The sequence below is a fragment of the Zeugodacus cucurbitae genome, chromosome 5 (assembly GCF_028554725.1).
Source record: "Zeugodacus cucurbitae isolate PBARC_wt_2022May chromosome 5, idZeuCucr1.2, whole genome shotgun sequence".
Taxonomy (NCBI): Eukaryota; Metazoa; Arthropoda; class Insecta; order Diptera; family Tephritidae; genus Zeugodacus; species Zeugodacus cucurbitae.
In genome coordinates, this window is record NC_071670.1 from 72389118 (window position 1) to 72403724 (window position 14607).

The window sequence follows — 14607 nt, forward strand, 5'->3', positions numbered from 1 at the left end:
AATTGGCTTTTTGCCAGAGAATTCCTCGCACTTTCCCTTAGATTTTAAATTAATTGTTTTTCTTCTTTCGAGCTATATTTTTTGAGTGCTTGCATTTATTTGAAATCAAATCAAATTTTCAACCTAACAACAAAAAATATGAGAGGAAAGTAAACAATTGTAAAGAAATATTTCAATTGAAGTGGCTGAAGAGCAATTGTAAATATTTGTTGGAGCGGTTTGACGAGCGAGTTTTTAATGTAAAACTGTTAAAATAAATACTCTCGCGTACTGAAATGAATGACAAACAGCAAAAAAAAAGTTTTAACTTCATTAAATAGTTGAAATAAGTTTGACCGCAAAACGGCATTAAATTGAGAACATGTGTATTACCTTTTTTACAAAATTAAATTGTGAAGGACACAAGCCAGTCACACTCTACACACTATGTCAATATACAGGTTCGAGTATATACAAATATTTGCTGGAAGCTGCAACAAACTCAACTAAATCCCTCGTGCATTGTTTCAGTGTCTCTTTCATCGGGGAGTTTCAGCTGGAGTTTAAGTCATTCAATGGAACTAAATTTGAAATATGTTTCTGGTAACTTTTTTATATATTTAACACTTGCTGACTTTTTTATTTAATTATTATCTAAAGTTGTTTGAACTGTAGAGCTTATTTGTTTGTTATGGAGCATAGAAGTCTAGTGGAAGTTTGTTGGCAGACATTTAAAATTATTTAATTTTTACTGAATTGGTTAATTGGCCAATAATCTCTTATAATATGAGCAATATACAAGCACTAATTAGCTTCTAACTGAGTTCCATACATATTAATGTGACGAACAAGCTTCGCGAATACCCGTATATCGTTGAAATGAATCAGAATAAAATCAGCAAAATACAAAAATAACTAATATAGAACAAATATAAGAAAATATCGGATTAAAAGTAAATGAAATGTGTAATGGGAATTTTTAAGAAGCATCTCCATTCTACTCCCTTCTCGGCAGAACAGGGAGTTCACAGTTATGCGGAAAATCTTAAATGCCTTGGATGCATAAGTGCAGCATTTTTTAGAGTATGTAAACTGGATGTTGTTATTGTCTTAACTTGCCGAATAACTGAATAAACTGAAGAAAAATGGGCTGTCCAAAGAGTCACTGCAGTTGATGTTATGTGAGCAATGCAGAAGGATATGAGCATAATTCACAATTTTCAAGCGCGATACAAGTGTGTGTGTGCGATAGCCAGGTCTGTGAGAAAATTGAAATGCAAATATGCCAACAATGGAGATGTGTGCAGGGGGATGGAGGCCTCATGCAAACGCACAAGTGGCTGGGTAAAAATTTAGATTGCCTTTCACAAAACACTTGAGCTGCCTTGACGAATATCTGTCGCATTTGCAATTCAATTTTCCAAAAGAATGAGCTGAGAGCAAACTGTGAAGTAAAACTAAGTAGTTTGAGAGGGAAAAATAAAATAGTGCGATAAACACAAAATTAATTTACAGCAGCTAGTAGATATCATTTCGAACGAGAACTCAAGGTTTCAAGAAAGTTTTAAAACTATAAACTCACACGTCTGAAAGTGTGTATTTAAAATACGCGAAAAGTTGCGAAAGAAATCCTAAAATAAAATGAAATAAATTAGAAATGACCAGGAATGATAGCAAAAGATGTAATATTTTTTCAAATGGCTGACAAGACACTTTTGAAGAAATTTACATAAATTGTTTAATCAAAAGAAAACAGGATATGGGACAACTGGTCCTTTCGTATATGGATATGGAAATAAACCAAAAAGGGATAACATATTTTTACATGTTAGTTCTTTTATGCTGTCCTGGCAGAATTTGTCAAAATGCCGTTATTTTTGCCTTTTATAGACACTATAACTGTATATGCAAATGGGCACACACCAGTCAGAGGCTTGACCAATGAAGACAATGCTGTCTAAAGTTGAATACCAAATCCAAAACTATTGCTCCCTTTCACTGAAAGTACTCAGAGCTTTGAACAAATAAGCGAAAAGGGCTAATATCATGCAGACAAAAAGACCTGCCATTTCAATATGTGTTTATATGTATACTCAAGTGAATGAGAACTCTTCATTCATAAAATATTTTTCCACCAACAGATGAGTGCACAAACACCAGCCAGTTCTGCCCTTTACGCAATTCGGAAAATGAGTGCTCAAGTAATCACAGACGAACCTTTAGTTGTGCATTCGTGCGTGTGCATATGTGTTGGTCTCATTTTGTTTACGTAAGCATGTAGCATGCAATACAATTTGTTGCAGTTGACAGATGCTGACATATTATGTGTCAAAATCAAAACAATTATGCCACATTCAAGCATTACAGTTATTACAATTATTATGTTGCATGATTGTTATGCCAGATTTATTTGCCCATTTTTTGTAACTTAATCCACATTTATAGATGGACATTTGCATATTAATGAAGGTCTATTCAATGATAATATGAGATAATTCAACAGAGATTTTGATGGTTGATTTGCTGATATTGCTTGTTGTGTATTTGCATAAGCAAATAATTTTCATAATGCTGATGTAATAATTGCTCTTAATATTTGTATAATTTTGTGTGAGTAGCATTTTATCCAATCAATACTTTATTGATCAGATTGAAGAGTGGAAAAGTATGTGGTCTGAGCAAATTTAAGCGTTCGCTTTCGGTATTTGTAATACAAATGTATTCTATCATGATTTATTGACTAGGCATGTATTGATTTATTCATGCATCCACTAGCCACTTACACGCACATAGCATCATTTGTAAGCGTGTCACATGCCGCTCGGCAACTGGACCGTAAGCAATAAAAATTCCAGGGATATTCCATCTTATTTTAATTCAATTTATTTCCAATAATTTTCATCAATTCCCCTACTATTCTTATTATTTTTTTCCTTTTTACTTAAATTTACGTTACATAAGCGACTTATACTGTTATTTGCTTCCTTCCTTCAACCGCTTTGCAGCCACTGACGCTATGTCAGCCTGCCAATTATTTTCGCCATGTTTACACTGCAGTAAAGTGGATTTTTACGTAACAAACTGGCATATTTGCGCAATTCAAATTGTCAAGTGATTCTTTATGTGCGTTTGAAGATAAATCTGTGTGCGTGACAGTTGCAGTTGTCTCGTTCTGAGATCAACACAGATGCTCCGTTTATATGAACAAGCAATGGCATTTTAATGTTCGCATGCAGACACGAACGATGTTGGAAATAATCATCTGCTTTATGTGTTTGCAACTTGTATTATGAATGTATTAAGTGTGCACTTACTGAACTTCGCACTCTGTCTTTTCAGCAGAAGAGAGAATATAACTGCACAATGAGCGGTAATGAGAGCCGCAACATCGATAATCTACTCGACACATATTGAAATGAATCGGGTTCTTGGTATTAAAATCGAAAGAATGGATTAACTGCAGCAAATATCTATTTTACACATATTATGGGTACATAACGATAGTGATCAAAACAAAGACACTTACACATACGAAAAACAAATTTATTTTTAGTTTCTTGTTTGTACCAGCAGCTAAAAATTCGAGCGAGGAAACAGACTGCAGTAACTGGTATTAATTCATGGATATCCTTGCATATGTGTACCACGTGAGCGTTCATCAACACATTTTTAGATCCCACATAATTTTTCAACACTCTTTACATTTCTTATTTGCGGGAATATTAATTTTGTAATATAAAATGAAAATGTGCTGACGGCAAAAGTGCTTCGAAGTGGCAATCAACGGAAGTACCTCATTAAACGCAACCATGTGTGAAGCATTCCACTCTAAAATTGTCACTTATTACATGATATTCAAAGAATTTTTTAAACGGAAAACATATGTGGAATATGTGTTCCTTCCGTTTCCTTTTACCACCAACGCATTCCAACATTAACTAATACGAAAGGCAATAGTAATTTTCCTCGTAAAATGTTGAATTTCATATAATTTATATAAGTTTTTTATAATGAAATGTTACTCATACGTCATGTCGAACCCCCAGGTTCAGTTCACACTTGCATATACATATTTGGTGCACACAAATACATTCTCACCATACTTTGCCCGAATATAAAATATAAATGATATAACGATTTTTTTAAACCAATAATACATAGGCCCTTCTATTACGTCTGTGTGACAATGCAAAACAAATATTTTTCTGGTTGAAACAACAGACGTCGGGGTGCAATGCGAAGTCAAAATGGATGGGATAAAAGGCGACTCAAAGTGAAACGACAAATTAATTCTTCTCTGCTATTGTACAGCAGCAACACAAGATAATTGGAAAAATGGGAGTAGTGGCAGCTAAAATTGGCGCGCTTTGGTGATTACCGAGAGAAAATAAGTTTTGATTTGTTAGCTGAACCGAGAAGTGTGAGATAAGTTTGAACATCGCGGAATTCATTGGAAAGAGAAAACTGATAAAAGAGCTATAAAATTTAACACAACTACCATGGAAGCAGAGTGAAAAGTATACTGGCGTAAAGGAAGATCTATGTAATTAACTCAGATACCTTCTTTAGGTTTTCAGTGACCTTATACCTAGGCAAACGACAGTAAAGTACAATACGAAGTAAGAAATGGCTCTGGAAATTACTTTAGTTCCTAAATTAGCTAACGAAATAGATATATTAGCAAATGGTGAATGGCCCTACTATAAGTAATTGAGAGTTCAAGAAAAGGCAAGAGGGAAATAAGTAATATCAGAGAATCCGAAAGCAATGGCAGTAATGGCAAGGTCTATCTAAGTATGTATATATAGAACAGATATCGTGCTTTTCTTGAATGAAATGATAAATATTGTAAGAGTTTGTATGTGTAAAAGGATCTCGGCTAGCGTTTGCGTAACATCTTGTGCTGTCGTTTATGACTTGGCTTATCTGAGGGCATGGCGCGTGTTAGACAGCGGCTGTGTACTGTCTGTTAAGCAACCAGTGTGCGCAGGAAATTGTTGTGATACTATTGCCGCCTGCTACTTGGTTGGTTTGTTCAAGCCTCCAAGTGGCGTTGCCTTCTAATTATGCTCGCAGCAACGCCACGGCTGCTACTCAACACAAGTGGTAATTACATGAGTTACATCAGTGCACGTAGATAGGTATGTATTTGAGCCCATGTGTTGACTACTACTCACTGAGGAGCAATGAAAACGCGTGAATGAATGAAAATATTCAGAGGAAGATAAACGATCCAATTGAAGTATACTAATAGGTGCAGCAGTATAGTTTGGCTAGTGAAAGCATATTCGTTAATCACTTCGACTTTATTTCGCTTTCACCCGAAGTCGCTTTTATTAGTATTCTTGCAACTATCATTTAAAATACGCTAATAAGCATTATTTAGTACTATTAAACAGTACAACGGTATTCATTAATTTTATTTTTCTGCTCTTTATCATGCACATCATAGTCAAACATAAGAGCTTCAAGCTTTATAGAAGTGTTTGCACATTCTTCCGTTCTCGTGTAAGTGACACTTTGCTTTCACGCTTTTCGCTTCACATTGCGATGCCACTGCAGCTTATTGCGGCGACACGACAGTCCGTCTACTTACTTACCTATCTCTGCCTGAGTGTGTGTTTGTTTGTATGCTGTGGCAGTGCCAATTTACTGCAGTGCTGCGTGCTTAAATGGCATCTATGCGAATCACCAATTCGGGCTCGAGTAGAAGCCATCATTACCGGCAGAAGTTAACAGCTCATTCTCAAACCAGCACATTTTCGCTGTAGGTACTTCAGAGGCCACAAACAGATCTTTAGACGAAGAATGAGACCACTCGCGCTCACAAGCACAGGTAAATAAAAGTTCACAAAAAGCGAAGAAATATTTTTCATAAATTAAATTTTCACGCTTTTATCTCTCCGACTTTTGTGCCATTCGTTTTTGAATGTGAAGTACTTAGTAAATGTTGAAAAGAACTAAGATTATTCCTCTAGCTTTGGACGTGTTAAGTATTTGATTTGAGTGCTTCGCGCATTTATTATTTCTGGTCTGTCTTTCCTAACCGCTATAAATCAGTTACGCTAATTCCACCTTAGCATACCCACCGTGGCAAAAAAGTGACTGCGAAACTATAAAACGGAAAATCACCAATAAATGTGGAAACAGAGGAAACACTAAGAAAACAGTGATGAATGAAAAATAACGGCGGCATTTAAAAAGTGAAGCGCAATCTGTGCGACTGTGTACACTTGCTGTCTTCTTTAAATGTTTCACTGAGGTAAGACGCAGTGTGAGCAATAGAGCCAGGCAATGTGTTGAATTAATTTCGCAAGTTTTATGCGAGCTTATCTTTTTGTCTCAGTCACTGAGGTTTTGTTACGGAATTCCGCCAGAAATTGTTAGCGTATTTATAGCGTTTCTTACAGCACTTTAGCAAAAGGCTACGCGAGTTATCGTGGCGAAAAGTACCAATTTTATGTTGTTGCTGTTACTGCAATTTTTTTATAGCGATATTTTGCTTTCATGTTAATAGATTATTTATTGCTTTTGTTCTATATTTATCTATTTTATATTCCTTTTCTTCTCTTTCTCACATTCTCTAACCACTTCAACTTCAGCTGCAAAAGTACTTTTGAATGTGCTTATGTATACTCTTGCTATATGCCGTTCTTTCAAAATCGAAATTTTTCGCCCCAAACACGATGCTATTGGCTAACTTTGTTAATAAGGTAAGCCCGATAACGGTACCAGTGAAATGGAAAATCACCAACAACAAATTATTTAAAACAAATATTTTATTGTTCGCCTTTTCGCTACTTTTGAGTACTCAAAGAAATACAGTTAAACTTCCTTAGCTCGAATCACACTAATCTCAAATATACAAAAAATTTGATTTAGATAGACTTCGAGCTAAAAAAGTCTTCGTTAAAACATACATTTTTTTAAAAAGCTGTAAAATCTATACTTATACACAGTTTTTTTTATTTACTTCGCATAGAGGTTTATGTACATTAGAAATTTGACTTCTATTGCCAATTCAAGAGTTCGGGTTATGGAGAATTTCGAGTTTGAGTTATGGAAATTCAACTGTAGTATATATCGCTTGTACGGAGGTTAACTGGAATATGGTATCATTTTGGCATAGAGGAAGGATTCGTGTGAAAAAGAAAAAGAACAAGTAAGGAAGGGCAAAGTTCGGGTGTAACCGAACATTTTGAATGAAGGCCTATTTTCACAATATATCATTGGAATGTAAGGAAACTATTACAAACCAAGTTTCATTGAAATCGGTCAAGTAGTTCCTTAGATATGGTTTTTGACCCATAAGTGGGCGACGCCACGCGCATTTTCCATTTTGTAAAAAAATCTGAGTGCATCTGCCATTTCTTATGTAAAATTTAGTGTTTCTGACGTTTTTCGTTAGTGCGTTAACGCACTCACAGTATTTTCAACTTAACCTTTGTATGGGAGGTGGGCGTGGTTATTATCCGATTTTTTTCATTTTTGGACTGTATTGGGAAGTGGCAAAAAACGACTGCAGAAAGTTTGGTTTATATAGCTCTATTGGCTTGCGAGATATGTACAAAAAACTTAGTAGGGGGCGGGGCCACGCCCGCTTCCCCAAAAAAATTACATCCAAATATGCCCCTTCATAGTGAGATCCTTTATACCAAATTTTATTTCCATAGCTTTATTTATGGCTTAGTTATGGCACTTTTTGTGTTTTCGGTTTTCGCCATTTTGTGGGCGTGGCAGTGGTCCGATTTTGCATTTTTTTCATTTTCGAAAGCAACCTTCCTATGGTGCCAAGAAATAAGTGTGCCAAGTTTCATCAAGATATCTTAATTTTTATTCAAGTTACAGCTTGCACAGACGGACATTCGGATTTGAACTCCACTCTTCACCCTGATCACTTTGGTATATATAACCCTATATCTAACTCGTTTAGTTTTGGGTGTTACAAATAACCGTTATGTGAACAAAACTATTATACTCTCTTTAGCAACATTTGTTGCGAGAGTATAAAAAAAGTTGAACTTCCCTAACACGAATCGCCCTAATCTCAAATACACAAAAAAATCGATTTTGATAGACCTCGAGATAAATAAGTTTTCATTAAAACATATACTGTAAAATATATACTTACACAGATTGGTTTTTTTTTTTTACTCTTTTAAAATTCTGCTTCAATGCTAAAATTTTAAATTTTGTTTTATGAGCCGGTCGAAAAGTACGATTTATGGAAGGAAATTTATATGAAATTTGACTTCTATTGCCAATTCGAAGGTTCGAATTATGGAGGCTTCGAGTAATAGAAGTTGGAGTTATGGAAATTCAACTGTAGTATATATCGCTTGTACGAAGGTTAACTGGAATATGGTATCATTTTGGCATAGAGGAAGGAGTTTTGTGAAAGAGGAGAAGAGAAATATAAACAAACTACTGTCATAGGTCGTAAACTTTGACCGATTGATATTCACAATTCCATCTACAAACCGAGTCGTTACTAAACTTAATTTAAAGATTTGCAGTTTGTATATAATGTTGGGTGGAATTTAGCCCTTCTTTACTTGTTATACTAGAAAATTGGATTTTGATCGCTTTGCTAAAAAATCGTCAGCACATTATTTTTGGCGAAGTAGTTAAAAATTCCACTGACGAGACGAGAGAAGAGGGGTGCTAATTTCGAAGAAAAAATGTGTCATTAAACTTTAACGTTAAATAAAATTATAATGAAAAGAGTTTTAAGAGATTAGCAAGAACTCTTCAAGTTTAAATTGTAAAGATAAAAGGATTTAAAGTAATTATCTTATGTCTTACACGGAAATTGCTGGAGGGAATTACTTACCATGACAATTGTTCATTTGTTTCAAGTGCAACAGTATGTGAAGTAGGAGGAGTAGTTGTGGGATTTTCCTACCGACTCATTTTTATTTTCCTTTTCGTCCGTAAACAATAGCGGTAAAACTTCATATTGCCGAGCTCAGCAGTTTGTCCTGCATTGTTTGCTCATTAACTTTTTCGTGGTGCATTCTGCATAGTTCGGTGAACTTTTGTTTTACGCTCCCATTGTAAGTTGATGTTGTTGTTTTTGTGGTAAACTTAAACCTGGCTTACATTAATTTTTCACACAGACTTCACTAATTCATGCGCCTGTTACTGTATATGCCTATCGGAACATATTTAAATGTGTGTATATGCTCATTTACTCCTAGAGTAACAACTTTTAATATCTGTCAGCGGCTTTCAAGTGCAATATTTCATTGTTAAGCTGAATCAAGCATGAAGCGGAATGCCACAGGCGGCAAGTGTCGAAAGGCGCTAGGCACAAGGGAACACTTTTGTGCACTTTTAAGTGCATCTTGAATACTTCTTAGGCTATACAGGGGATCTGTGTTCAAGTAGCGAAATTGCTGTAATTTTCAATTTCAAGAGCTACTTCACATATACACTTGGCAATTGAGCTCTTCGAATACAATGAAATATTAAAAAATTAAATAAAAATGTTAAAGAGGAATACACACCTGCTGGCATGCAGACGCCAGCATAAATATTGTTACGTACTTTTAAAAATTTTAAAGGTATATTGCACCAACCATCATCAGTATGAGTAACTCACGGTTTCTGTGAAGCCGAAGTGAGTTTCCTTGTTATTCAAGCACATTTAATAAATCACCTTATTTCTGGGACATATTCTGTACCAACTAACAAAACAGACGTAAAAAGCTTATTCTCTGTATGTCAGTGAACCTGGGTTTTTGGGCCTTTAAATGCATTTCCCTCGAGATTGGTCTGCATAATCCTTTCACGTTCCTTCCTGTTCCACTTCGTTTATTTGTAAATTTCCTGCTTCGTCGTTGAGTTTGTGACTTTGTTTGTGGTGCCTAAGAAGCTCTTGTTCTACTCATATGTTTGTTATTACTGTTGTGTCATCTTTTATTATTTTTACCGCAGTACTCCAGTTGTTGTTGTTACGTTTTTTTTTTTTTAATTTTATTTTGGAGCATTTGTTTTAATATTCACGTTTCAGAACAATATTTTACATTTGTTTCGCTTTCGGTTTTCGGTTTTTTGTTTATTTTTGTGTTTTATTGCTTGAAAAGATATTGATGCCATTCGCATGGGAGATCCTTCAGAAGAAGGATTAATGAACAGACAGAAGAAAATTTCAATGATAATTCACCAAGTTCTAATTAAAATATTTTAATTTGAATATAACTCAAATAATTTAATGGTTATTATTATTTCTTAAATTTATCTATTTACCAGAGTTTACCGAAAAATTAAACATTATATGCATAACTCACTCATAAAAACTTGGCACTCAAACCGCAATAGACGCAAAATATCCTTCAATCGTTAACCTCTGTACATTACTGCAGCTTGCCACTGCATAACTGTTCTCATCTGCAATTTAAATTTGTAGAACAGAATAAGGCAGGCAAGCCCGTAAAATTACGCAATCACTCGACCTACACCCACAATGCCTTCAGGGTTTGTGGTGTTTTGGATATCACCAAAAGAGCCTTTGATTGTTCATTCAAATTGGCGAAAGAGGATCATTTCCATAACCCATGTGTGAGATATTTTGGTTCGAACTGAACATGCCACCTTGCCAAATACCACGTGCAACATGCAGCAAAGTGATTGCGCAATGGAGCAATTGAGTTTGCTGAGGGGTATCAATACCCTTCGGCTGGGTCTACATACACATTTTATGCACATCTGAGTATTAGCAGAGCATGTGAGTGCAGAATGAATGCGTGATTGATGAGTGGGCTCACTTTTAGAATATTTTTTGCAGATGCAAATCGTTGTGGGCTTTGATACGCACTGTATTTGATAGGCATAAGTGATGAATGAACAGATGACGAGAAAATAGAAACTTGGCAAGCCTGTGACGGTCGACAATTTGCTTACAAATATAAGAACGTTGTCAAATTGGAGGAAGAAAATCATAGACAGTTGAACCGAGTCTTAATAAATCAAGAATAACAAGTTGTTAGAATACCAGATTTATATGCATCCATCCGATACAGACTTGGTTTTCCAGTCACACACATCATCGCATACATATAGCGGTACGTACAAATATGCTTCTTTTTATAAATTTGAAACTTGTCTTCGATTATACTCTAAAGCCACTAGTTGATTGGCGGTAGATAGAAATGTTGTCTTCTCTCTGCTGTAGTGTGGTCTGCTCTCGTTATGTAAGTAAAGTAATTGGTTGATTGAAAAAATTGCCAATTAGTCAGCTGTCACTGGTCGCATTTGCTTCTATTAACAACAAAAACGAGACGTGTGCAATTGCATCGACCAAAGAAAACGAAAAGTATGGTAAAAGAAGGAAAAACAAATTCTCACTCTTTAAGGGCATCGAACTACCAGCAGTGCAGTCTGCAGCGGTGGGGAAATTTGTTAGCCAACAGTGACAGCTTCTTCAAACGCGACGGCGGTATCAGGCAGCCCGTAGATCGAGTGGCGTAAAAAGTCAGACGCGGCGGCTGAGACGCTGAGGGTAGTGCGGGCGAAGTGATGGGATTAAAATGTAGGAGTTGGCCAACAGATGTGGCTGGAACTTTGTTATCTGTTGGAAAGCGGTGTGGAGTTCCTCATGAATATCTAGTGTCTTTATTCGTTGTTTATGTCTGTGCCCCTCTGTTTGGCTGGCGTGCCAAAAGAGGTCAACGACATGAGCCTGCAGCCTGTCTGCCTCCTTCGGGCAAGTAGCGGCCGACGACTGCAGGCTGCACTGCGCGGTTTTCAACTGAATATACAGACTACATTGCTAATTCATTCCACATGTCTTCAAGGCTTTATTTTGGTTTCACTTGTAAGCTTTCCATGTTTTGTCTAGGTAAAACTGACACATTCATATCAATAAAATTTAATTTAATATTATGCTGTCGGTTTTCTGTCATCAAACAAATATTATGCACCGCAGCTTTGAAATATTAGGAAATCCATTGCGAGCTATACAATGTGATGCCATCTTCTTCTGGGTTTCTGATGAAAATAAACAGCACTTAAGCAACAAATAGTTTCAAAAAGTTATATACAAGCCCCCAGAGTAAACCGCAATGGTTACATAAAACACTCTCTTTAATGCAAATATAGTTTCTTCGCTAGTTTCAGTTCACAAGCAAATTCCTTCAATATTAACTCAACCAAAGTTTCCTTTGCTGGTCGAAGTATGTTACTCATACGCCGTGGGCACCGCAATATGCAGCAAGGCAAATATGAGCTTACAAGTGTGCACATACGCTTGAGGTACTGACTTTTGGATGAACTTAGCATGCATTACACTCATCTGCGGTTGGGTTAGGTAACATTTACATATGGCAAGCAAATTACTGCGACCGCAAAAGTAATAAGAGCGGTATTGAAAATTCTTGCCGGCTACAAATTCATGCAGTGGCATACTTCTGCACATTAAAAGTTGTGTAATACATTACAATTATATTGGATTAGTTTTTTAATTTTCGATGGTTAATATTTTCGTATAAAAAATGTTTAAGCGGCATCATCATCATAAGGAGAGGACGAGAAACTCAACATAATTTATCTCTTCTAAGAGGAAATCTGATATAACTTTATAATTCCGCCAATAAGACTTTCATCACAGTTTTAACTTAAAGAGATCTACTGGGTTTTGATTTATTTAAAATCTTTCTTTTTGCTTTGGCTTATTAAAGCTGCTTCAAGCAGGTCACAACACAGATAGAAAAACCTTGTCATCAACCCAAAAAAAAAAGCAAAACAGTTTTACTGCACCAGACAGGACAAGAGGCTTGTCGTGCAAGCACAAGTGGTCAAGTGTCTTAAGAAGTTCATTACCCCTAGTCAATGTACATACATATATAATGCAAATATTTATGTGAGCGAAGCAGTGGGAAACACACAGGATTCTCATTTGTGGTGATGGGGATGCTGGAACAATGTTTACGAAACAAGCACAATAAGAACAAATCTCCACAGCCTACTTAACTTGTTCCTTTTTTGTATGTTCGTCGTGTTGACTAAAGCGGAAAAAAAGTAACGCACACATGTTTCACTAAGTTGAAACGCGATTTAGTGGAAGAACCCAGCGCCTGCAATTGGTAGTTTCATATCTTAAATTCCACATGTGCTTTCTAAAAGTGTGCGAAATAGAAGCCCCAAATGCCTAAAGCAAAGAACCCCTATATTATATAAGACACATACATTTATGGGAACTTTTTTTAAAGCACGATCTGACTGCATTTATGTGCCCATGTCAACGCTTCCATGTAAATGTCACTTTTATTACTGCTTGCGGTTAAGCTTTTTTATCACTCGCTTGCGTTACAGCATTCTGCATTTTAACTGAAACTTACGTGCGCCCTTAAGTGTGTGTTTGTCTGCTTAACAATATAAGGGTCTATAACTTAACAAATTTTACTATCCGTTAAACGCCTTAAAATCAAGAGCATATGTGGGACAACAGCTACAGCGACGCTTTTGGTAATTTAAATAAAAGACAAACATACATATATTTATATTAGTATAGGTATGGGCTAAGAAAGCGTTTCAACCCATTTGTGGATGTATAAGTATGAAGAAGCGCTTAAATGCTTACGTTTGGAAAATAAGATAAGTTGTGAATTGTGTATGTCATAAATTGAATTAAAATTTTCTTTGCGTTATGTATTACATTTAAAGCCTTCAATTTGCTTTTAGACTAAACACATACAGAGGAGATCTTTTGTTTCACAAAGAATAATCTATATAAAAGTATATAATAAAATATTTAAAATCCGTGCAATTCACTCTTCATCATATGGATGTTGCAGCTGTTCAGTTTTCTCATTGAATACAATACCGTTAAGTGAATATGTGTAGGCATATAACCCACTCAGTGATGACGTGACAGCATTTGCAGTGATGATGTGCAACATTTACATATGTACGTCGATATAGAAAAGAGTGCTTGAGCCATGCAGCTAATAAAATCGGCCTTCACTGACGCTCATTCTGTAAATTTTGCAATCAATAATAAATGAACAGCAAATAAAATCACAGACTGCAATATTAGATGTAAATATGAATATTCAATATGGAATATGTGTGATAAATCATTGCGTTAAAATACAAAATTTCCCCTGTGCTCGTATGAGATAGTCTGCCATACAAAAAAATAAGCCCTCGGAGTCGTAAATTATTATTTGCTCTAAAAGTAATTGCTATGCTATGCTTTAGTAGATGTAGATGTATCTTCAAAGTAGATGATCCTCAACCAAACTAGTGGTGCAGACTACCATTCACAAATTGGTGGCTCTGCATAATCGCATTAATAATATCTGGCAACACTGCCGTCTCACTTATGGCTTTCCACCGACTTTTGTGTCTTTCTCTGTTTTTCGTTTTGTCGCGTTTATTATCCGCCGTCGTTTTGGGCCTTGGGCAGTTGGTCGTGGAGCAGAGTATTAAGGCTGTAATGCAGAAAAATGTGGTCGCTTTGAATTTAATGAATCGAAGTTGGCTTGCCGCAGTTCCGCCACGCAGTAATTTGTGCGTCGGTGCCTTTGAAAGGGCGTCTTGCGGACCCAGTGCGGCGTTTTAGTTGACGCCATGCACAGTTAACAGTTGCGGAGCAATTATGAAATTTAAGGGATTAAGCGAGTT